At 41.7% G+C, this 24,670-nt stretch overlaps 1 long non-coding RNA gene across 1 annotated transcript; it reads right to left on the bottom strand.

Annotated features, from left to right (window-relative positions):
- Positions 1-2,359: 2,359 nt before the first annotated feature.
- Positions 2,360-5,491, bottom strand: LOC105945356. The gene is made up of 2 exons (XR_004222082.1): positions 5,382-5,491; positions 2,360-2,858 (listed from the first exon to the last, which is right to left on the bottom strand). It is a non-coding gene; the product is annotated as an uncharacterized LOC105945356 (long non-coding RNA).
- Positions 5,492-24,670: the final 19,179 nt, after the last annotated feature.

The raw sequence follows: 24,670 nt of genomic DNA, 5'->3' as shown, positions 1-24,670 counted from the left end.
TTGTATTACTGTATTGGTTTGTTCTATACTGACATTATTATTATTATTATAAACGTTTATTTATAAAGCACCAACATATTCCGCAGCGCTGTACAATAAGTGGGTTTCATACATTTGACATACAGAGTAACATATAAAGCAATCAATAACCGATACAAGAGGTGAAGAGAGCCCTGCCCAAAAGAGCTTACAATCTACAAGGAGAAAGGGTTGAGACACAAGGTGTGGGTTCCTCAGTGCCTGCAGCTGAATGAGGAGTGGGCGAGTCTCACTCATGTTTCACTCCCTTATCTCTGCTGGACTTGCTCTTATCAGCAACTGACCAATGACAATCCAGTAAATGAACTCCAGTGCTTTTCTCCAAGTCTGGTACAGAGCAGTCCCTCGCTTTTTCACATCAGAATGGCCACTGGCCATGTAGGTTTCCAGGAGCAGTCACAGGGTATGTCTCCCCTCCTGACACTGAGACTGCTGCTAGCAAGACCCCCTCACCTCCTGCCACCACAGAACAGCCCCCCGTACGGACCCAACACTAGCAGAACCACTGCATATACTTACTGGCAATCACTCCTGCTTGATGAATTCCCCACAGACTTTGCAATACTCTGACATGCCTTGCCAAAAATATCAGAAAGGCAGAGAGGAGGACTGGAGACCTTGAGGACTTAATATCTCCCTGCCATGCTGCATGGACTCTATCTATAGGCAACTAAACCTGCTGGAAGCCAAGGCAGATGATTTAGAGAATCATATGGGCATGCCAGAAAAAACAGAGGGAAACTGCACAGAAGTGTGAGCTGTGGCTGGCTAAGACTGGAGATAAATATCACTAGTGATGTTGCCCATAGCAACCAATGAGCAATTAGATTTGAACTGTCACCTACAAGTAAGAAATCAAGAGATCTGATTGGTTGCTACAGGCAACATCACCAGTGATATTTATCTCCAATCTTAGTAAACTCGCCCCTAAGGGGTATATTTATCATGCTGCATAAAAAGTGGAGTGAAACATTACTGGTGATGTTGCCCAGGGCAACCAATCAGCAATTAGATTTCAATAGTTAGAAAACCAAAGCAAAGCATCTGATTGGCTGCTATGAGCAACATCACAGGTAATGTTTTACTCCACTTTTAACACAGCATGATAAATATACCCCTAAATGTCCTCTGTGGGGCTAATTACAACCATTTGTACCTACCTTGACTGAGAGGGGACAATCTATAACTCCCACTCCTTGTTAGGCATGGCTTTGCTTAGTAGATCCCATGTGAATTGACATGAAAGGGACGTAGAGTAAAATGGGAATGTCACTTAGCTACTTGCCATATATTCCTTTTCTTCCATGTCCCGACGTGTCAATATAAGTTTCCCATCCAAAGAATAATGTTGGTTCCTGTACTGCTATGATAAATGTATAAAAGTGGTGAGAAGGAAGTCGTATGGTGTTATAGGTCCTACCTCCTTGTGTGGGCAGGCAATACTACCCATGTGTACATAAATTCCTTTTCCTCCATGTTCCAAAATGTAAGTGTAACACTTGTTTGGCTGAATAGAGTTTTAACCAGGCTAATTTACTTAGAGCATGCGTTACATTGCAACCCCCTTTCCCAGGATGGGCCTCCGCTAAGTGGGAGCTAAGTCTGGGGCTATATGGTGTTAAAACTGCAACTCACACTAGTGTTGTGCAATAGATTAAGGGCTCTGGTACACGGGGAGATTAGTCGCCCGCGGCAAAACTCCCTGCTCGCGGGCGACTAATCTCCCCGAGTTGCCTTCCCTCTGCCATCCCACCGGCGAACATGTAAGTCGCCGGCGGGATGGCAGACGCGGCAGCGCGATTTCGCGCAAATCGCCAAAAAAGACTCGCAAGGCTTTTTCGGCGATTTCCCGAAATCGCCCCGCCGCGTCTGCCATCCCGCCGGCGACTTACATGTTCGCCGGTGGGATGGCAGAGGGAAGGCAACTCGGGGAGATTAGTCGCCCGCGAGCAGGGAGTTTTGCCGCGGGCGACTAATCTCCCCGTGTACCAGAGCCCTAAAGGAATAGGACGCCAGGAGCTCTTGCAGATTAACTAGATAAAGCTTTATTATCCAAGACAATGATGTATCAATGCAGGGATCAGCAAATACTCACACAGAGTTGAGGTAGACCAGCATACAGAAGTACAATTAATAATACAGATGAGCAATAGGTGAAATATGATACTTCCCTAGTAATCCCTTCTCATCAAGAGGTTGGGTAGGTAAAGCACCAACAGAAGCATAGGTATAGGCAGCTCACTGGTGTAATCCCATAAGTGGATATTAGTGAAGTTCCCATTTTCAGCATCACTTGGCGCTGATCAGAGAGACTCAAGGATTTCATTGCAGCAATTTATTGAAAAGCAGATACAGATCCCAATGCTGTAGGCAAGTGATTCTTTGGGGAAGGCACATGTCAGTTGACCGAAGGCTGAAATTTTGAGGACCTTTTCTTCTCAGCAGATATAATGACTAGAGGGAGCGCAGTACCATGTCATTCATCGTTAAGTATCTCTTCAGCCCCACCCCAGATATTATAGCAAATAGTAGCAGTGAGGTGGAGCTATAATGCTCATTATTTGGAAGGATATAGGGTCTCCACCATTGTTTTCAGGAGATTTTAGTTTTTCTATTTTTTTGCTGGACATTTATATACTAATAAGCTGCTCATAAACCTAGATTTATGGCTCCAAAGCTAAACACAACATGTCAGTTTTTTCTCACAGATTGCTTTAGACTGATTGGTGCAATCATCATCATTCCACTTTTTCTCTTTCCACACGTGAGCACAGTCTTCTGTTCCACCATAATTATTTGGCTGATTATTGGCCCAGAATCTGCAGAAGAATTGCAATTGTTAAACTGGGAACTGCAGGTTTAGGTGTCGCACAAAGATTGTTGTTACTAGTCACGTTGTCCCCATTGCAGTATAAAACTGACAGAAAGCAGAGAAATATAGCAAAAACATAAAAGAGAATCTGAATGTTGCACAAGGTGGGGGGGGGGGTAGGACGCCTACGTGCCCCCTATTGCACTCCCCTTTTGAATCCAACGCAACCTCACACAGTCTGGGCTCAATTCTAAGTGAAGGCTAGAGGCCTGTGGCTGTTCACATACTGTCACACACAGTGGAAAAGTCCAAAAAATGGCCTATTGTGCCTTTTTGCACATTGCACACTGTGTGGGACATTTGTATGACCCCTATAATCTGGCAGAAATAGAAAAAAAATTATACATAGGGGCTGAGTTACTGAAATTTGTTTCATGAAACCTTCAGAGCCTTCATAGGACTCAATGGTACACGACAGATCAAACCTGCTGATTTTTTTCTTTAGTAAAAAAGGTAACATTAATAAATCATGAATTATGGAGGAAATTTTCTGAGAAACTTGATTTTTTTGAGAAACAATATCAGAAAAATCAAGTACTGGCAAAAAAACCATTCTTAAAGTAAAAAAAAAAAAATCAACTTTTTTTAAATGTGCTTAGTAAAAGTGCCCCCTAGTGGATATATCACGATATACATAAATGAGCAAATTAGTGCAACAATAAACAAAAAACAGCATAAATAGGAAATTAATTATGTGAACATTCTAAATTCATTAGAACAGTGACCAAAACCTATATATTAATTAGTCCAATGTTATAAAGTGATACAGATGTTTTTAAGTGCTTATGTGTAATGGCAGGAGTCAGAGACTCATTTGCAAATAGGACACATTTTTTCACACAATGCAACATAATTCCAGCACAAAAGCATTAAATGCTAATTAGCACACACATTCTCTCCTCCATTCTTGCCTTTCACTGGTATGGGTGATGGGGTGCCCAGGGGCATGGATCTCAGGGGGGCAGTGTGTATGGGTGACTGAGCCCCTGGGTGTGGGTGCTGGGGGCACAGATATCTATGGTTAAATTACTGTGTCTATTCCTTTTCCTTTCTTTGCCACATCCCTGTGCCCCTCCACTTACTCCTTCCTTCTCATCTCTGTTCCCCTCCACTTACATCCACTCCCCTCTCATTTCCAATCCCTTCTACCCCACCCACCCGTCCCAGTAAGTAGCAGTAAGTGTGGCAGTAAGTCACTGAGTGCTGTGGCAGTCAGGAGGTGAGTAGCTGAGTGGCTGCTGCTGGCAGAAAGAAGATGCACAAGTTGGGTTGGAGATTTGGGAAGATGCACTGTGCCTGCAATCATTTACAAGCCCATTGTAATTATATAATTTATAATTTGGGCCACAGGGACAGGCCCGGATTTGTGGAGAGGCCACAAAGGCCCGGGCCTAGGGCGGCAGAAACCTGGGGGTGGCATGCTGCCCCGCCGCACTAAAATCTTTTAAAATTTTTGTTCACATACGGAGCAATGGGGACTTCTCCCCACTGCTCCGTGTGCAACTTTGGCCGACCGTGCATGCGTGCGCGCAACCCTACCCCCCACGCTCTTCGCACATTGCGCATGCGCACGCAACCCTCCTGTTCGCGCATGCACACTCGGGGGGAGGGGGGCATGCGACTAGGGGCGGCCGGTTTAGAAATCCGGCCCTGCACAGGGAAATGGCCAAATTGGGATAATGTACCCCCTACTGTAATTTATAAGGATCACAGAACCAAGGAGATCTGTGATCATATAAAGGCACAAGGCCATAGGCCAAGTACTCTTATATAGGCCATGTGATGCCAAGTTCACTTCTAATATCCTAAATTTTAGTAGGGGGTGCATTATTCATTACAATCTATAGGGGTTTGTAGGGGAATCATTAACCTTCACTCCTGACCTGCATAAATATTTCCCTACCTCTGTTCACCTCAACTGTCTTTTTCTCCCCTTCTGTCTCCATTTATTTGCCCTTCTGGTGCCCATTTCTTTGCACTTATCTGTCCCTGTTTTCTTCCCCACCCTCCCCTGTCTGCTTGCCCTCCTCTGTGTTCATTTCTCTGTAGTTATCTGTCTCTGTTTGCCCTCCCTATTTTTCTGCAAATTGTCCCTGTTTTCTACCCCTCCCTGCTCATTTCTCTGAGGTACATTGGTTATCGCTTACATTTCCCCCCCCCCTTTGGTTTCCGTACCCTGCGTGTGGAAGGGTGGCTGTGAGCACCAGCTTGCGGATGGTTGGGCAGGGTGGAGGGGCAAGTGTTGGCTTCAGGTGACAGACGGGGGCACCAGGTATATGGGAGAGGGAGCGCAGCAGGGTGGTTTTAGTAATGCCGACAGACAGCAAAAAAGTAGTGGGAGGTGGGTGGGAACAAGCTGACAGACATTAGTATTAGTGTTTGTTTTTACCAAGCATAATATTTTTCAACTCTCAATAAAACTTTAATTAAAATAGAAGCTTTTCACTGATGGCCAGGGACAGATTCTTACCCATCTGATAAATTATGGAGTGTTCCATCCACCCATAGCCACACATTCTTATTATTTTTATCCTTTGTGAGGCCGATCCAAAAGTATGAGTTGTCAGTAATATTTTCAAGGAATTTCTAGGGAAGCAGAAGACACATCTCATTACAAGACGCAGATACACTACATACTAACATATGCCAGAGACAATTACTCCCTTCAGTTTGCACTACATTGACTGGTAGTGTTAGTGTTTAATAAACCATACAGAATATGTAATTGATTATATTTAGAAAGTTTCTTATTTCAGTGTGATGACACTTATATTAAATTCTAATTTTCACGACAGATCCCCTTTAAATAATATCAGTGCTGAGATTAACTGCTCCCCCTGCATTATTCACACCTCAGATTCAGGCTGTAAACCACTGTATTGTTCACACTTGCAAGGCCCTGCATTCTGCACACCTTTAAGCCCCTGTATTGTTCCCAACTCAGGCTCAGACTGTAACATTGTTAAACTGGTCACACCTTAGAGAGACTGTAGGAGCAGCACTGACATGGTGTCACTATATGTACTGCTGTACAAAATGTTCATCTTGGAGTGGCCATGGTTAGTTTCTTGTCTAGTCATGATTGGTTTTCCTGTATCCTTCCCTACTTACCTGCCCTATGCTGCCTGTGTGTGCCATACTCTGTCTTCCCTATGCTGCCTGTGTGTGCCATATTCTGCCTACACTATGCTGCCTGTGTGTGCCATATTCTGCCTGCCCTATGCTGCCTGTGTGCCATACTCTGCCTGCCCTATGCTGCCTGTGTGTGCCATACTCTGCCTGCCCTATGCTGCCTGTGTGTGCCATACTCTGCCTACCCTATGCTGCCTGTGTATGCCATACTCTGTCTTCCCTATGCTGCCTGTGTGTGCCATATTCTGCCTACGCTATGCTGCCTGTGTGTGCCATATTCTGCCTGCCCTATGCTGCCTGTGTGCCATACTCTGCCAGCCCTATGCTGCCTGTGTGTGCCATACTCTGCCTACCCTATGCTGCCTGTGTATGCCATACTCTGTCTTCCCTATGCTGCCTGTGTGTGCCATATTCTGCCTACGCTATGCTGCCTGTGTGTGCCATATTCTGCCTGCCCTATGCTGCCTGTGTGCCATACTCTGCCTGCCCTATGCTGCCTGTGTGTTCCATACTCTGCCTGCCCTATGCTGCCTGTGTGTGCCATACTCTGCCTGCCCTATGCTGCTTTGTGTGCCACACTCTGCCTACCCTATTCTGCCGGTGTGTGCCATCTCCCATAGACTCTATTTTAATCAAATAATTCACATTTTTAAAAATGGTTTCCTTTTTCTCTGTAAAAATAAAACCATACCTTATACTTGATCCCAACTAAGATATAATTACTCCTTATTGGGGCAGAACAGCCCTATTGGGTTTATTTCATGGTTAAATGATTCCCTTTTCTCTGTAATAATAAAACAGTACCTGTACTTGATCCCAACTAAGATATAATTACTCCTTATTGGGGGCAGAACAGCCCTATTGGGTTTATTTAATGGTTAAATGATTCCCTTTTCTCTGTAATAATAAAACAGTACCTGTACTTGATCCCAACTAAGATATAATTACCCCTTATTGGGGGCAGAACAGCCCTATTGGGTTTATTTAATGGTTAAATGATTCCCTTTTCTCTGTAATAATAAAACAGTACCTGTACTTGATCCCAACTAAGATATAATTAACCCTTATTGGAGGCAAAACAATCCTATTGGGTTAAATTACTGTTTAAATAATTTTTTTTGTAGACTTAAGGTAGGAGTCCAAATTACGGAAAGACTTATCCAGAAAACCCCAGGTCCCAAGCATTCTGGATAATGGTCCCATACCTGTACCATAATCCCAGGTATAGGATCCCTTATCCAGAAACCCTTTGCCCAGAAAGCTCTGAATTATAGGAATCAATAATCAGGAGTCATTTTTTAAGCAAATATTTCTCATTTTTATAAATTATTTCCTTTTAATCTGTAATAAAATGGTGCCTTGTACTTGAGCCCAGCTAAGCTGCATGAATTCAAATTGGTCTGAAAGCAATCCTATTGGGTTTAATTAATGTGAAATTATTTTAGCAGGTGTGGTGATATAAATTACAGAAAGATTCAAATGGGACTTAGATATCTGGTCACATTATAGTGAAGATATCTATCAGTGGCATAACTTGATGGGTCGCCCAATGAAAAATCCTCAAAGGGGCCGGGTACACAGTGATCACTACCCAGAACTCTGCCCTGCCCACTCCCTACCCCCTGCTAGCATCCCCTGCCCACTCCCTACCCCCTGCTAGCGTGCCCCACCCACTCCCTACCCCATGCTAGCATCCCCCGCCCACTCCCTACCCCCTGCTAGCATCCCCTGCCCACTCCCTACACCCTGCTATCACCCCCCCACTCCCTGCCCCCTGCTAGCATCCCCACCCACTCCCTACCCCCTGCTAGCATCCTCCACCCACTCCCTACCTCCTGCTAGCATCCCCCTCCCTACCCCCTGCTAGCATCCCCCTCCCTACCCCCTGCTAGCTTCCCCCACCCACTCCCTACCCCCTGCTAGCATCCCCTGCCCACTCCCTACCCCCTGCTAGCATCCCCCGCCCACCCCCTACCCTCTGCTAGCATCCCCCGCCCACTCCCTACCCCTTGCTAGCATCCCCCGCCCATTCCCTACCCCCTGCTAGCATCCCCCACCCACTCCCTACCCCCTGCTAGCATCCCCCACCCACTCCCTACCCCCTGCTAGCATCCCCCGCCCATTCCCTACCCCCTGCTAGCATCCCCGCCCACTCCCTACTCCCTGCTAGCATCCAACTCCCTGCCCCCATGCTAGCATCCCCCACCCACTCCTTACCCCCTGCTAGCATCCCCCACCCACTCCTTACCCCCTGCTAGCTTCCCCCACCCACTTGTTTCCCCCACTCTCCAGCCATAGGTCAGAGAGCAGCTATAAAAACAGACCCTATAGTCCGGGACCCGGGGCCGCCCATACATGTGGTCTGCTTCCTCTATAGTTACGCCAGTGATATCTATAGTGAATGGAGTCAGCTGTCTTGTATATATAGTAAGTGCCTCACCTGTTCCCTCTCACTCTTGATAATAACCAGGTCGCTGTTCATTGATTTACAAACAGCCCGGGCCTCCATCCAGTTCTGTTTAGTGGTAACAATACAATAAAAGCTTCCATTAAAGGATTTCCAGCCAGAATCACACTGACGTATCTCTGAAAGGGAAGACAGAGTTTGGGTCTGTGCAAGTGAACATAGAGGTTCTGCCTGATGCCTGTGCTGCACTGTAACTTCCACCTTAGTCATTTATAGTCACTCCTTGCACTGAGCTTGTATGGAGATTGAATGTGGAGATTAAAGGTATGGGCCATTGAGTGTTAGAATTCTAATAACATTACAAATAATTCACAAAAGTTCCTTTTGGTTTTGAAAACAAGTTTATGGAGAAAAAGATCACATCTATATAAAAGTTATAATAAATAAGGGTATTAAAGGAACAGTAACATCAAAGTCTTTAAATTATAAAGTACTGTTGCCCTGCACTGGTAAAAGTTGTGCGTTTACCTCAGAAACACTACTATAGTTTATATAAATGAGCTGATGTGCAGCCATGGGGGCAGCCATTCAAATTGAAATAGGGTTACATAGCAAAAAAACAGATGAGCTTTGTAGCTGTATCTGTCATCTGCTATGTAATCTCTGTCATTTACCCTGTTTTGTTATCTTAAAAAGCTTCTCATCCCCAAACCAAGGGTATTAATGTGAACTTGGTCCTCCCATTGCTGCTTGTTTCTTCTTTTCTTCTGGGAAAGCTTTCCATTAGATGCTGCAGCCTAAATAAACTATAGGCCTGTTAGTCTGACATCAATTTAGTCGCCTTTTATGAGGAGGTGAGTAGGAACCTCGATGCTGGGATGGATTCATCTACTTTGCTAAAGCGTTTGATACAGTACCTCACAGAAAGTTAATGATAACATTGAGGAATATTGGTCTGGAACATAATATTTGTAATTGGATAGAGAACTGGCAGTGCAGATTAGGGCCCAGTTAGGAGCATGTTTTACAAGAAGCATAAGGTTCCCTCCTCTTATCAGAGAAGGTTAGAGCCCAGGATCCAGTGCCCATTAGGGTCAGTCACCCCTGCTTAGCTAGTTGTCTCTCCAGGGGAAAACTTGGACTAAATACTGGGCACTGCAATCCCTGGGAACACCAGATGGATATCCCTTAATAGATTACTAATCTAATGTACTGGATTTTATGGATGTTACACCTTGGATTACAGATAAGTGCGCACCAACATAAAGTGTATGTAACAATCAGGCCTGAACTCTGTTATATGTGGTGCACCACAGGGGTTAATATATTGTGTTACTGTATTGCTTTGTTCTATACTGATATTATTTGTTCTTTTATGGCTCAGATTGACCTGCTCCACTAAATAGAGTGTTGCATTCACTCTCACCATAAATACAGCAAGTGTGTTGTCTCTCCTTTGTACCAGGAACCCATACCTTGCCAGGCTACCCAGAAGGTGACAGATAACTTAGTACAATATAATAGCTGCACTAAGTACAGTAAAGTGTTGACGTAAAATAGAAATTGTTGTTTTTATCATTCCTACAAAGGTTCCCACAGAATAGACTGTAGCTGCTTTCAATGCTAATGTTGCCATGGTGTCATGGAGAAGAAACACTGGTTGTTCTGTTTCATTTTTGGGTCATGGTGTCTAACAGACAGATATTTCCAGAACAGATGCCAAAAGTCATAATATGTACAATATCTTAACCCTTTAAGTGCCAGCAGAATTTGACATTTCGGTTCCCCTCAGTGCCAGACGTTTTGTAAACATTCTGTGCTCTCTCAATTTAGGGGCTTTTACTGGGGGCAGGGTTAAGTTTAGGTAGGCAAACTATATATTGTTTTTTTCAGGAGAACCTGAGCTTTCCAAATCTGCCTGTTTTTATGTATTTCCACTTCTGGAACAAGATTTAGAGCTTGAAATACAAAAAAAAAGAAAAAAATGCTATTTTTCATGATATAGGGATTTATACCAGAAACATATTTTATTTTATGGACAAAAATTCAACTGATTTGGAAAGCCTCATGTGTCCCGAACGTGCCAATACCTGATATGTATAGTTTTATTGAGATTTCTGACTTCTATAGATCAAAAACTCCCAGCAGTAAATTACTAAATTTTCAACGCATTACAGCAGAATACGGCATACTTTACATTCCAAAGCCAAAAATCCTGGAACATTAGGTTTACCCCAGGAAACCATACATTTTTGAAAAGTACACATTCTGACGAATCCGAAATGGGTAACTATGTCTTCCAACTCCTAAGTACCAAACGACAATGCTTTACTGAATTTAGCATTTTCTATAAAAAATTATGAAAATTCTAAAAAATCGCCTCAAATCTTCCACTTTCAAGCATCATATCTCCCACATAATATTAGGTACCAAGAAAATACATCCTAAATATGAAAGAGAAGGGTCCACTGAACAGTTTGATGCCCATTGTGCATATGATCACCAATGAATCTGGAATTTAGAAACCCCAAAAGGAAGTTAGTACATACAAATTGCCCCAGAGATCTCTTTAGCTACTGAAAATTCAACACATTTACTGCATTTTCTGTGGGTTAAAAACACAAAAAAATACATTGACGCCCCAAAACCATATATTTTTAGAAAGTACATATTCGGGCGAATTCAAAATTGGTACCCATGTCTTTCTACTCCAAACTACAGAGTCGCAATGCTTTCCCAAAATTGCCAGTTTTGATGAAATACCTAAAAATCACATCAAATCTTCCACTTTCAAGCACCTTATCTCCCACATAGCATTAGGTACCAAAAGAACACACCCTAAATATGAAAGCCAAGGGTCCGCTGAACAGTTTGATGCCCATTGTGCATAGGATCACCAATGTATCTGGCATTTAGAGACCCCATAAGGAAGTTAGTGCATAGAAATTGCCCCAGAGGTCTCTTTAGCTACTGAAAATTCAACACGTTACTGCATTTTCTGTGGGATAAAAAACACAAAAAAATACATTGACCCCCAAAACCATATAGTTTTGGAAAGTACACATTTGGACGAATTCAAAATTGGTACCCATGTCTTTCTACTCCAAACTACAGAGTCGCAGTGCTTTCCCAAAATTGCCAGTTGTGGTGAAATACCTGAAAATCACATCAAATCTTCCACTTTCAAGCACCTTATCTCCCACATAACATTAGGTACCAAAAGAACACACCCTAAATATGAAAGCCAAGAGTCCGCTGAACAGTTTGATGCCTATTGTGCATAGGATCACCGATGTATCTGGCATTTAGAGACCCCAAAAGGAAGTTAGTGCATACAAAGTGTATACGCTACAATATAAGCTACCGGCATGTGCATTATGTGCTATAAGACCCCCTAACAGTAAGGAGACCCTAGAAAACTATACATTTTCCGAAAGTACACATTCTGACAAAACAAAAATGGGTAAATACATCTTTCTACAGCAAACTACCAAACTACAAAGCTATGCTAAACAGAACATTTTTTTTTACATTTCTGAAAATTGTCACACAGCTTGCATTTTTGCACACTATGTACCCCCACATTTTGTAACGTATCAACATAAAACATTCTAAATGTGAACACCAGGGGTTTACTGAACAGTTTGATGCCCTATATGCATAGATTTACCAAACTACAGGGGCACCCAAATAAAAATAGTGCATATGAATTTTCACATAATACGCTCCGGCTCGTGCAAATTTTGCACCCGGTATGTGTATTATGTGCCATAAGACCCCCTAACAGTATGGACACCCTAGAAAACCATATATTTTCCGAAAGTACACATTCTGACAAAACAAAAATAGGTAAATACAACTTTCTACTGCAAACTACCAAACTACAAAGCTATGCTAAACAGAACGGTTTTTATGGCATTTCTGAAAATCGTCACAAAGCTTGCATTTTACCTCATTATATACCCCCACATTTTGTAATGTATCAACATAAAACTTTCTAAATATGAATGCCAGGGGCCTACTGAACAGTTTGATGCCCTATATGCATATATTGGGCAAACTGCGTGCCGTACAGGGGCACCCAAATAAAAATAGTGCATATGAATTTTCACATAAGACACTCCGGCTCATGCAATTTTTGCACCCGGTATGTGTATTACGTGGCATAAGACCCCCTAACAGTACACAGACCCTAGAAAACCATACATTTTCCGAAAGTACACATTCTGACAAAACAAAAATGGGTAAATACAACTTTCTACTGCAAACTACCAAACTACAAAGCTATGCTAAACAGAACGGTTTTTATGGCATTTCTGAAAATCGTCACAAAGCTTGCATTTTACCTCATTATGTACCCCCACATTTTGTAACGTATCAACATAAAACTTTCTAAATATGAACGCCAGGGGCCTACTGAACAGTTTGATGCCCTATATGCATATATTGGCCAAACTACGTGCCGTACAGGGGCACCCAAATAAAAATAGTGCATATGAATTTTCACATAAGACGCTCCAGCTCATGCAATTTTTGCACCCGGTATGTGTATTATGTGGCATAAGACCCCCTAACAGTACCGAGACCATTGAAAACCATACATTTTCCGAAAGTACACATTCTGACAAAACAAAAATGGGCAAATACAACTTTCTACTGCAAACTACCAAACTACAAAGCTATGCTAAACAGAATGGTTTTTATGGCATTTCTGAAAATCGTCACAAAGCTTGCATGTTGCCCCATTATGTACCCCACATTTAGTAATGTACCAACATAAAACACTCGCCAGGGGTCTACTGAACAGTTTGATGCCCAATATGCATAGATTTACCAAACTAAGTGGGGTACACAGGATGCCAAATTGAAATAAAGCAGACAAAATATCCATGTGCAAAGACAAGTAATAAAGAACAATATGAAAAGCAATAAAATTTATAAAAATAAAGAAAAATCACTAAAATCATTTTTTTTTTTGCCTAATAATATCTGTGGTCAGAATAACAGTTTGAATATTCTGGCTTGGGCAAATAGGTTTTACAGACAAAGTCAAGCGAACAACAACTATACATAACTGAAAATGCAATAACATGGCTAAACATGCAATAAAATACCCAAAAATGCACTGAAATCATAGAAAATGTAGTAGAAACACCAAAATAATACACAAAAGGTATTGCGCAGTGCGGTTAGCGAATACACTATCCACAATGGCAATAAAACATGTGTAAGGGAGTGTGTACACATGGTAAAATGTGTTTTGTGTGCATGTGTGCAAGTAAGTGTGAGTATGAATGTGTGTGTGCAAGTAAGTGTGAGTGTGAATGTGTGAAAACCACCCCAAAAATGCATGTTTGTGTGTGTAAGTGTGAGTATAAGTGTGTATTAGTGTAATAAGTGTGTGATTGTGTTTGTGTGTGTATTTGGCACCTACCTGGGCTGAAGATCGAAGCCAGACCCGGAGAGACTAGATGACAGCAGCTGCAGCCGATGGTGAGTGCAGAGAGGGGGGGGCCAGAGCAGAGGGGGAGTGGAGGGAGGGAGAGAAACTGCAGGGAAAGCCCAGCACGTAGATTACACGTGCTAGGCTTTCCCTATGGGGCCCCTGGGCGATCGCGACCCAGGGGACACTCGTTCCCCACCTCTGACTGTTGTCTGGAGACTGGGGAACGAGCGGGGAGTGAAGAAGCGGCTTGAAAAGCCGATTCTCCACTCCCAAAGCCGGAAGTGCAGCAGGACGTAGAATCTACGTCCTGTGGCACTTAGGTACTTTAGTACCCTACATCCTGTGGCACTAAAAAGGTTAAACCTACTGTAGATATTTTTTATTTTATTTATTTTATTTTAACTTCATTTGGATTCTCACAGTGGATTTACTCACCTATTCATACTGAGGGTCGTGCCATTGATTTTATATTCTGCAACCCCTGCTGTTCTTCCAACCTCACTAACTCACAATCATCACACACCATACACACATACAGAGATCTTAATAAAGATAATTCCTACCAACACATATCTCTTATCTGCTTGTGACACCCTTGCTCATTCTGCCTCCTGTCACACACACCCAGCTGAATAGCTACCCTGGCAGACAAGCTCAACTTGGTACCACAGAAGAGGTTCTTCATCAGCTGAATGCCAGTGGGGAAAGTCATAGACTGATCTTGACTTCATTCACTTAAAGTTTCATGTGTTCCTGCTAAAATTAAGCTTTCTCAAAAGCTAAACAACTGTACTTCTCATCTTTACTCTCTTGTCTAGTTCTCCTACCAACTATCGCCCAGTTTTGCTACCATTTTACTCTCTAAAACCTTTTACCTTTTTGTATTGTCTGTAAGATGTCCTGTTTTATACTCTTCATAGCCCCTGATATACGGCAATCTGAAAAGAGATGTAAAGGGAAAACCATTAGTTTTTAGACCTACAGATTTGGTATTTGCAATTGATGGAGCATGAAATGGAGAAAAGTTGCACCTTTAAAACATCATACATGAAGTACTTGAATCTGCCTCAAGAGAATATAGAAGTCAGATTCACAAAGGATCTCTCTTTTTAACAATGTCTTATTTAATCAGCAAGGGAATTGCTTACCCAGTGTCTGGTTTATAGTTGTGATTTGTGTTAGAAAGTTGGTTTTCAACTTATCTGCAAACAAAACATTAAGGTTTAGGAGACTGCCTCATACAGATACAAATAAACAAAAGGAATTCTGGGAATGAATTCCAAACAAGCTCAAAAAAAAATCCCATTTACATGGGTTTATCCTATAGGCTAAAGCTCACCCACTGGGGTTTTAAAGCAGAAGACGGGATAATAGCAGATCAGAAAGTCTACAGAAATCAGTAGAATGTTTTAAAGTTGTATAAATATGAATATTTTGTATATGGGCGTATGTATGGTTATACATGTCCAGAATTCTTATCTTTACTGCAGATCCTGGACTTAAGATGACCCATTGGGGTGACTAGAATGACCAAGTAAATGATAGTAAGTACCAGCGTGTAACTAATTGCTAAAGAAAGTGGGTTTCCTTCATAGTTTGTTCATCAAAAGACCAATATGTCTTGACTAAACTGTAATAATTAGTGCAGTCAGTCTCTTTAAGCCTTTCTCTGATGTTAGCAATAACTTTAATTGAATCTGCGCTGGGTCATTCAGTTTCAGTTTACTCCGGAACCCCCTGCTTTGAAATTCTATTACAGCGTATCATTTCACTTGTAATTGTGAAAATGCCGAACATAAGAGCTTTCTCACCCTACTGTTAATGTGTTGGCCCGAGAATTTTGAAGCCATAAGAAGTGGAAGAAGAGGAATGCTTTGTGGGGCTCACAGAGTACTCTGGCCCAGTGCTTTCTGAAGGGCCCATGGGTGTATTCCGTCAGGCCCTGATACTTTGTTATCTTGTCAAAGTGTTTTGTGCACAATGTCTGTCAGCCAAGGGGAGTTTGTTTGCTGCCCACTATGTTTTTGTTTTCTTTTAATACACTGTCCAAAACTACTAATTATCTGTAACCCCAACAGCACGGCTAGATAGGTCTAGAGCACAGGGTACACGCGACTTAATCCTTCAGGATGGGCCTTCGCTATGTGGAAGTGACCAAAAGGAGCTATGGTGTAGCGCGACTACAACCCACTGTAGCTGTGTGCAATGCAAAATAATAAATGGGCGCCAGAAGGTTCTTGCAGTTTAACAGTAGAACTGGTTCATTGTCAGAGACAATCAATACGCAGGGTTGGGGCAATATACTCACACACATCAGTTAGCATAGCATTTCCCTGAGGACAGCACAGAGAGGGTGCACACCCATTCCTCCCAACTCCTCTTGAGCCTGGGCAGGATCAGTGCCACCTGGTCAGTTGCCCACCTATTGGAACAGTCAGCTTGGAAACCACACACCTCAGGTTGAACACCTCTAGCCCTCAGGCCCCACGGCAACTCTGGATCAGGGTTAACACACTACCTGCCTCCTATGTCTAACCCGTGGCCCTACGCTAAGGCAACAGTGCTTGCCTGGAAGGGACTCCCACAGCTACTTTCCTCTGAGCCAAACTACTCATGCTTCCTTCCCTCACTATCTCACTTTCCTAGAAAGTGCTCAACAAAACTTTCTATCTAACTGGTCCTCATTCATGGGGTCCCTGTCCCCGACTTCACCAGAGTGGATGACAACACCCTGGGGCACATGACTTACTGGGGCCTAGTTCTGCTCCCAGGCTCAGTGGTCCTTCCCCTGTGAGCAAAGGCAGCCAAAGAGGCAGCCCCACCCCCCTGCTAAACATTATATCTGAGTGCCAAGGAAGTGGTCTCCTTGTTAACCAATAAAACACACATGCAAACACAAAACTGATACATGGGTTCTTTGCCCAGTAACAGCACAAAACAGGAAGCTGCAGGGTTTAAAGCCATAGGGACTAGTTAACCCTATGGATCCCTACAGATCTGACTTCTTTCTAAAAGCCTGAGTTGAAAGGATTATGGACTTCTCCAAGGTGTGTCTGTATAGACAACAGGAGTGCATGTTTCCATAAGAACAATAGGCAGAGCCAGCAGGGGAAGATAATCCAGTTACCCCAGTTCCAATACATCTACACACCCCTGTATAATAACAATGGGGACTTGCTAGGAGTCTGGGCAACAGGGGAATAAAGAGAGTGTCAGAGAGCTTGGGGGGTCAGACTGCAGAGATACAGGAAAGGACTGCACTTCAGATCTACTGCTTCAATTACTCTCCAGCCATTTCTTCAGACTGTGGATAGACTTTTTATGGGACTCCGGAACTGCCTTTGTGTTATCCCTAGTAGGATTTGTTGATGCTTTTGTTACTATTGAACTTTACAAAATAAATTGACAAATGCCACGTGGTTACTCTCCAGTGTTCTTCCCATTTCCATGGCATTCCTTTTATACTTCTTGAACCTTACCCACTGCAGGAACAGCAAAGCAACAAAAGCAAATGGCTTACCCAGTGTTTGGTTTATGGCTGGGATTTGGGTTAGAAGGTTGGCTTTCTGCTCATCTGCAAGAAGTAAAGAGGAATTAGCATTTCTCATATAAAGTTATTCAGATGTTTTATTGTATATATCAAACACACACATATACACAGAAAAGAAGGACATTCTTGTTAGTTTAAATAACATGGAGCTAAGGTTGCCAACTTTGCCAAGTTTTAAACCCAGACAAAAGGGCAAACACAATGACATCATAGCCATGCTTTACTGTCATCAAACAGTAATAAAAATGTATAACTAAAATTACTACTACAATAACTTTGTAAGCAGCCCTACAAACAACTAATGTTGGCAAAGTGTTTTATCCTGCTCGATGTCCCTTGGGTCCTAAAGAAAATTGATTTCTTCTGCCTATATGTTCCCAGTCTTTTAACAGGAAGGTACAGTTTCAGACATGGGCATCTGAAGAAAAATTTTCAGGGGGAGTAAATTCGTCAAGCAAAAACAACCTGTCTAGACTAAACCTGTGTATAATAACTTGGTGGGAAGTTTGTTTCTATTGGCAAAGCTCATAAAGCCACAGATTTTCTTGTGGCGGGTTTACATGTCCTTTAACACGTGAGATGCCAGTATAATTTCTACAGGAAATGAATTATCAGTATATTAACCCCAGGCAGGAAATGAATAATCAGTATATTAACCACACACTTGCCATTATAATCACTGTAGAAATGGCTAATGAGCACTAAGACCAGTCAGGCCAGTGAAATCACTGAAAAATGGCCAATGAGCACTCCAGACATGCCAGAAAGATGAATGCAGCAATGGATAGACTGAAAACATTCCCTCACCTACACTCACACAGGCAGAATACCAACACCAAAGTTCTTCTTTCCTGCTGCTCCCATGCTGCTTGTCTCTCTCTCTGCCTGACTCCTCTAAAAAGTTCAAGATGGCCATTTGTTCCACAGTGGAATGCACTGCCATCTTGGATTTTTTTCTTGAGGAGCAGGGAGCTGAGAAGAACAGAGGACAAGCAGGGCAATGTGGGACAGTTAAACAGTGATCTGGGATAGCAGACTGGGAGGTAGTGCATGCAAAGTCCCAGTGCCCTCCCTTGCCCCTACTTGCCGACACCAATGGCTTCACAGAAAGAAATAAGTGGAGAAATCATGAGGTACAGGGGTTGCTTCTTAAAGGAAGAGTAAAGTCTGAATACAGTATTTACAGTTTACACACTACCTGCCTCCTATGTCTAAACCGTGGCCCTACGCTAAGGCAACAGTGCCTGTCTGGAAGGGACTCCCACAGCTACTTTCCTCTGAGTCAAACTGCTCGTGCTTCCTTCCCTCACTATCTCACTTTCCTAGAAAGTGCTCCACAAAACTTGCTATCTAACTGGTCCTCATTCACGGGGTCCCTGTCCCCGACTTCACCAGAGTGAATGACAACACTCTGGGGCAAATGGCTTACTGGGGCCTAGTTCTGCTCCCAGGCTCAGTGGTCCTTCCCCTGTGAGCAAATTGACAAATGCCACGTGGTTACTCTCCAGTGTTCTTCCCATTTCCATGGCATTCCTTTTATCCTTGTTGAACCTTACACACTGCAGGAACAGCAAAGCAACAAAAGCAAATGGCTTACCGAGTGTTTGGTTTATGGCTGTGATTTGGGTTAGAAGGTTGGCTTTCTCCTTATCTGCAAGAAGTAAAGAGGAATTAGCATTTCTCATATAAAGTTATTCAGATGTTTTATTGTATATATCAAACACACACATATACACAGAAGAGAAGGACTTTCTTGTTTCTTTAAAAAACAGATTTAAACAGATATATAAAAGCATGGAGCTAGGGTTGCCACCTTGCCGGGTTTTAAACCCAGACAAAAGGGCAAACACAATGACATCATAGCCATGCTTTGCTGATGTCATCAAGCAGCTATAAAAATGTATAACTAAAATTACTACTACAATAATTTTGTAAGCAGCCCTACAAACAACTACTTTTGGCAAAGTGTTTTATCCGGCTCGATGTCCCTTGGGTCCTAAAGAAAATTGATTTCTTCTGCCTATATGCTCCCAGTCTTTTAACAGGAAGGTACAGTTTCAGACATGGGCATCTGAAGAAAAATTTTCAGGGGGAGCAAATTCGTCAAGCAAAAACTACCTGTCTAGACTAAACCTGTATATAATAACTTGGTGGGAAGTTTGTGTCTACTGGCAAAGCTCATAAAGTCACAGATTTTCTTGTGGGGGTTTACATGTCCTTTAACACGTGAGATGCCAGTATAATTTCTACAGGAAATGAATAATCAGTATATTAACCCCAGACAGAAAATGAATAATCAGCATATTAACCACACACTTGCCATTATAATCACTGTAGAAATGGCTAATGAGCACTAAGACCAGTCAGGCCAGTGAAATCACTGAAAAATGGCCAATGAGCACTCCAGACATGCCAGAAAGATGAATGCAGCAATGGATAGACTGAAAACATTCCCTCACCTACACTCACACAGGCAGAATACCAACACCAAAGTTCTTCTTTCCTGCTGCTCCCATGCTGCTTGTCTCTCTCTCTGCCTGACTCCTCTAAAAAGTTCAAGATGGCCATTTGTTCCACAGTGGAATGCACTGCCATCTTGGATTTTTTTCTTGAGGAGCAGGGAGCTGAGAAGAACAGAGGACAAGCAGGGCAATGTGGGACAGTTAAACAGTGATCTGGGGCAGCAGACTGGGAGGTAGTGCATGCAAAGTTCCAGTGCCCTCCCTTGCCCCTACTTGCCAACACCCATGGCTTCACAGAAAGAAATAAGTGGAGCAAATTTTGAGGTACAGGGGTTAATTCTTAAAGGAAGAGGAAAGTTTGAATACAATATTGTGTCCAGGGAACAGCATACCTCTATATGGGCTTATAGCCGTCACACACACAACACCCATTTTGCCAAGTGTACACACACACACACACACACAATTTTGTTGATTTTTTTTGTCCATACTCTTAAGGGGGGTCTTATGGCACATAATACACATGCTGGTAGCTTATATTGCAGCGTATTCATTTTGTATGCACTAACTTCCTTTTGGGGTCTCTTGCCAGATACATCAGTGATCCTATGCACAATGGGCATCAAACTGTTCAGTGGACCCTTGGCTTTCATATTTAGGATGTGTTTTTTTGGTACCTAATGTTATGTGGGAGATAAGGTGCTTGAAAGTGGAAGGTTTGAAAAGATTTTCAGGTATTTCATCAAAACCACCAATTTTGGGAAAGCATTGCGACTCTGTAGCTTGGAGTAGAAAGACATGGGTGCCCATTTTAAATTCAGCAAAATGTGTACTTTCCAAAAATATATGGTTTTGGAGGTCAATTTATTTTTTTGTGTTTTTACCTGACAAAGATGCAGTAAATGTGTTGAATTTTCAGTAGCTCTGGGGCAATTTGTATGTACTAACTTCCTTTTGGGTTCAAAAAACTGTTAAGTGGACCCTTGGATTTCATATTTACAATGTTTTTTCTTGGTATCTAATGTTATATGGGAGATATGGCGCTTGAAAGTGGAAGCTTTGAGGCAACTTTTTTGAATTATTATAATTTTCTATAGAAACTGCTAAAATCAGGAAACATTGCTGTTTGGTACTTAGTAGTTGAAAGACACGATTACCCATTTTGGATTCGGCAGAATGTGTCCTTTTCAAAAATATATGGTTTCCTGGGGTAAACCTAATGTTCCAGGATTTTTGACTTTAGAATCTAAAATTTGGTAATTTACTGCTGGGAGTTTTTGATCTATAGAAGTCAGAAATCTCCATAAAACTATACATATCAGGTATTGGCATGTTCGGGAGGCATGAGGCTTTCCAAATCAGTTGAATCTTTGTCCATAAAATAAAAAATGTTTCTGGTAGAATTTTTTTTTATTTTAGAGCTCTAAATCTTGTTCCAGACATGGAAATACACAAAATCTCAGCCAGATTTGGAAAGCTCAGGTTCTCCTGATAAAAACATTCTAAAGTTTTCCTCCCTAAACTAACCCCCTCTCCAGTAAATGCCCCTAAAATGAGAGAGCATAGAATGTTTACAAAACGTCTGGCACTGGGGAAACCAAAATGTGAAATTTTGCTGGCACTTAAAGGGTTAATTTATCACATAATTCAATCTAGAGTTCCCCCCAAGTGAAACATTTCTATGCTACAGCTTGTTTACATGTTACCAGAGAGGAACAATATTCCATATAAATTGTTTGGCCCTCAATAAGGATTAATTATATCTTAGCTGGGATCATGCACAAGGTTCTATTTTATAATTACAAAGAAAAAGGAAATCATTTTTAAAAATCTAAGTTATTTCATTAAAATGGAGTCTGTGGGAGATGGCCGCCCCATAATTCAGAGCATTCTGGATAACAAGTTTCTGAATAATGGATCCCATACCTGTCCTGCTTTCCCTTTTTTACCAAGTATTTTATACCGCTCAGTGTCACTCAAGGGTCCATACAAGATAGGAAAGCCCTGGAGCTATAGGCACAGGGGGTGAATGACAAGGGATCCGAATGATCCCAGCTATACTATATCATATAGAGCCTGCACAATGTTAGCCTTCATTTTCATAGAGCTCATAGAGTTTTTTTCTGGGAGTAAATCAGTTCCACCATTGTCAATATAACATTTGATGATCATCCAGCAACTCCTAAAGATTACACCTTTTGGACCTTCTCAGTGCTATATATTTGGTCTGCTAATGTATTTATTTAGCTGAGGATTGATTAAATCAGTTAAGCTGTCCTTTTTGCCCGGTACTGCTTGTTTTGCCGCTTATGATCACTGTTCCCCAAATGCTTACCCACACAAATGTTAGAGATGAGTTCAGTATTACAGGTATGGGATCCATTATCCGCAAACCCGATATCCAGAAAGCTCTGAATTACGTGAAGCCTGTCTCCCATTTTAATTAAATAATTCAGATTTTTAAAATTGAGTTCCTTTTTCTCTGTAATAATAAACCAGTACCTGTACTTGATCCCAACTAAGATATAATTACCCCTTATTGGGGCAGAACAGTCCTATTGGGTTTATTTAATGGTTAAATGGTTCCCTTTTCTCTGTAATAATAAAACAGTACCTGTACTTGATCCCAACTAAGATATAATTACCCCTTATTGGGGGCAGAACAGCCCTATTGGGTTTATTTAATGGTTAAATGATTCCCTTTTCTCTGTAATAATAAAACAGTACCTGTACTTGATCCCAACTAAGATATAATTACCCCTTATTGGGGGCAGAACAGCCCTATTGGGTTTATTTAATGGTTAAATGATTCCCTTTTCTCTGTAATAATAAAACAGTACCTGTACTTGATCCCAACTAAGATATAATTACCCCTTATTGGGGACAGAACAGCCCTATTGGGTTTATTTAATGGTTAAATGATTCCCTTTTCTCTGTAATAATAAAACAGTGCTTTGTATTTGATCCTAACTAAGATATAATTAATCCTTACTGGATATAAATATAATCCTGTTGGGTTTAATTACTGTTTTATTGATTTTTAAGTAGACTTAAGGTATGAAGATCCAAATTACAGAAAGACCCCTTATCCAGAATACCCTTGGTCCCAAACATTCTGGATAACAGGTCCTATACCTGTATTAGATATCACCAGGTCCAAAAGAGAATGGTGATGAATGAAACATTTTGCCAGGTATGGATTCGTGGCAAATTTCCACGTTTCGCCAATAGTGGAATTTTTCAGGAAAGGGCGCAAAAATTTGCCATGCAACAAAAAATTGTTGGGCACCACCAAAAAAAAAATGTAACCTGCATTTACCTATTTTGGTTTAATCTGCCCAAGTGTGGCTATGTGTGTCCCCTGAGAAAGACAGTGTCTGTTTCAGCAAGGCTGCTACTTATTTGTTATATTTGGATATCAGGGGTTGTTTCTTATATGTATGTATAATTATGAAGACAGTGTGTAGAGAATACTCACGTTCCTGCTGTAGCTGCCGGCTCACTGTAGAATCTGGAAAGAGAAGATCAGTAACAGGTGAGTGAGCTGAATACTAGGGATGCACCAAGCGCAGGATTTGGTTTAGGATTCGGCCAAATTTCAGCTTTTTCAGCAGGATTCATATTCAGACGAATCCATGTTCCTGGCCAAACCAAATCCAAATTCTTAAAATCATGTGACGTTTTGTCACACAAACACGGAACTTTAAATGTTTCCTCTTTAGTAGCTCAATTTGCATATGGAAATTTTGATAATGATTCGTTTTGTAACAAATCTTTCTCAAGGGATTTGGGGTTTGGCCAAATCCCAAAATAGTGCAGGCCAACTGGAAACATTGGTGTATCTATCAATTCCCTGCAGCAATGGCCTTTAGCACCCCCAGCTTATTTCATTTTATATATATATTATATATATATATATATATATATATATTTCACTCTGAAATTCCGCATTTCAACAGTTTTCATGATGCTGCTGCAAAGATTTGCAGCAAAAAAAATTCACTGAATGAGGAAAAAAATCGCAGTTGAGTCAAAAAAAGTTGCGGTCATGTCAATAAGTTGTCAAAGTGTGTCAAAAAAGTCACGGTCGCACCAAAGAACTTGCAGTTGCATAAAAAAGTTACCGTCACATCAAATAAGTTGCAATTGGTTTAAAAAATTTACAGTTGTGTCAAATAAGTTGTGGATGTGTCAAACAAGTCATGCAATAGCTGCATTTCTGGGAATTTTTCAGCAAAGAGGCGGGACAGACTTGCTCATCACTAATTATGTGCAGTATATTTTAAAATTAAAGATAAATCTATTTTTAAATGGGTTAAATTTTTGCAGCTGGCAAATGAGTCAAGTGTATGATGTTGAAGAATAGGTAGTTACATATTATATACGTTATTGCCACTGTGGGTGAAACTCACAGTACATAAACATGAGGCCGGTCAGGATTATCAGGAACATGAAGACAAGAACCAGCAGGGTCACCAGAACCATCAGGAGTCTCCTCTGTGTCCCCAATGTTTCACTTGCCTTCAGAGCTAAAAAAAGAAATGGTACACAGACACATTAGTTATTGCTTCTGTTGGGAGAGAAATTCTGTGTTTTTGGCTTTTGAATAACATATATAGAAAGTTTATTGGCTCAAAGCATCAGATCTTTGCAGAAATGCACTATGCGCAGCCTCACATCTAGGCACTGAGGGATGGGGAAAGGAGGAGGCCAAACACTGGGGCCTTTGGGCATCTAGTTCCAGTGATGCCATAATGAAGAT

This window comes from Xenopus tropicalis, chromosome 3 (genome assembly GCF_000004195.4).
Source record: "Xenopus tropicalis strain Nigerian chromosome 3, UCB_Xtro_10.0, whole genome shotgun sequence".
Classification (NCBI taxonomy): Eukaryota; Metazoa; Chordata; class Amphibia; order Anura; family Pipidae; genus Xenopus; species Xenopus tropicalis.
The sequence above is the reverse complement of the archived record's forward strand: the minus strand, read 5'-3'. Positions and strand labels throughout refer to the sequence as shown.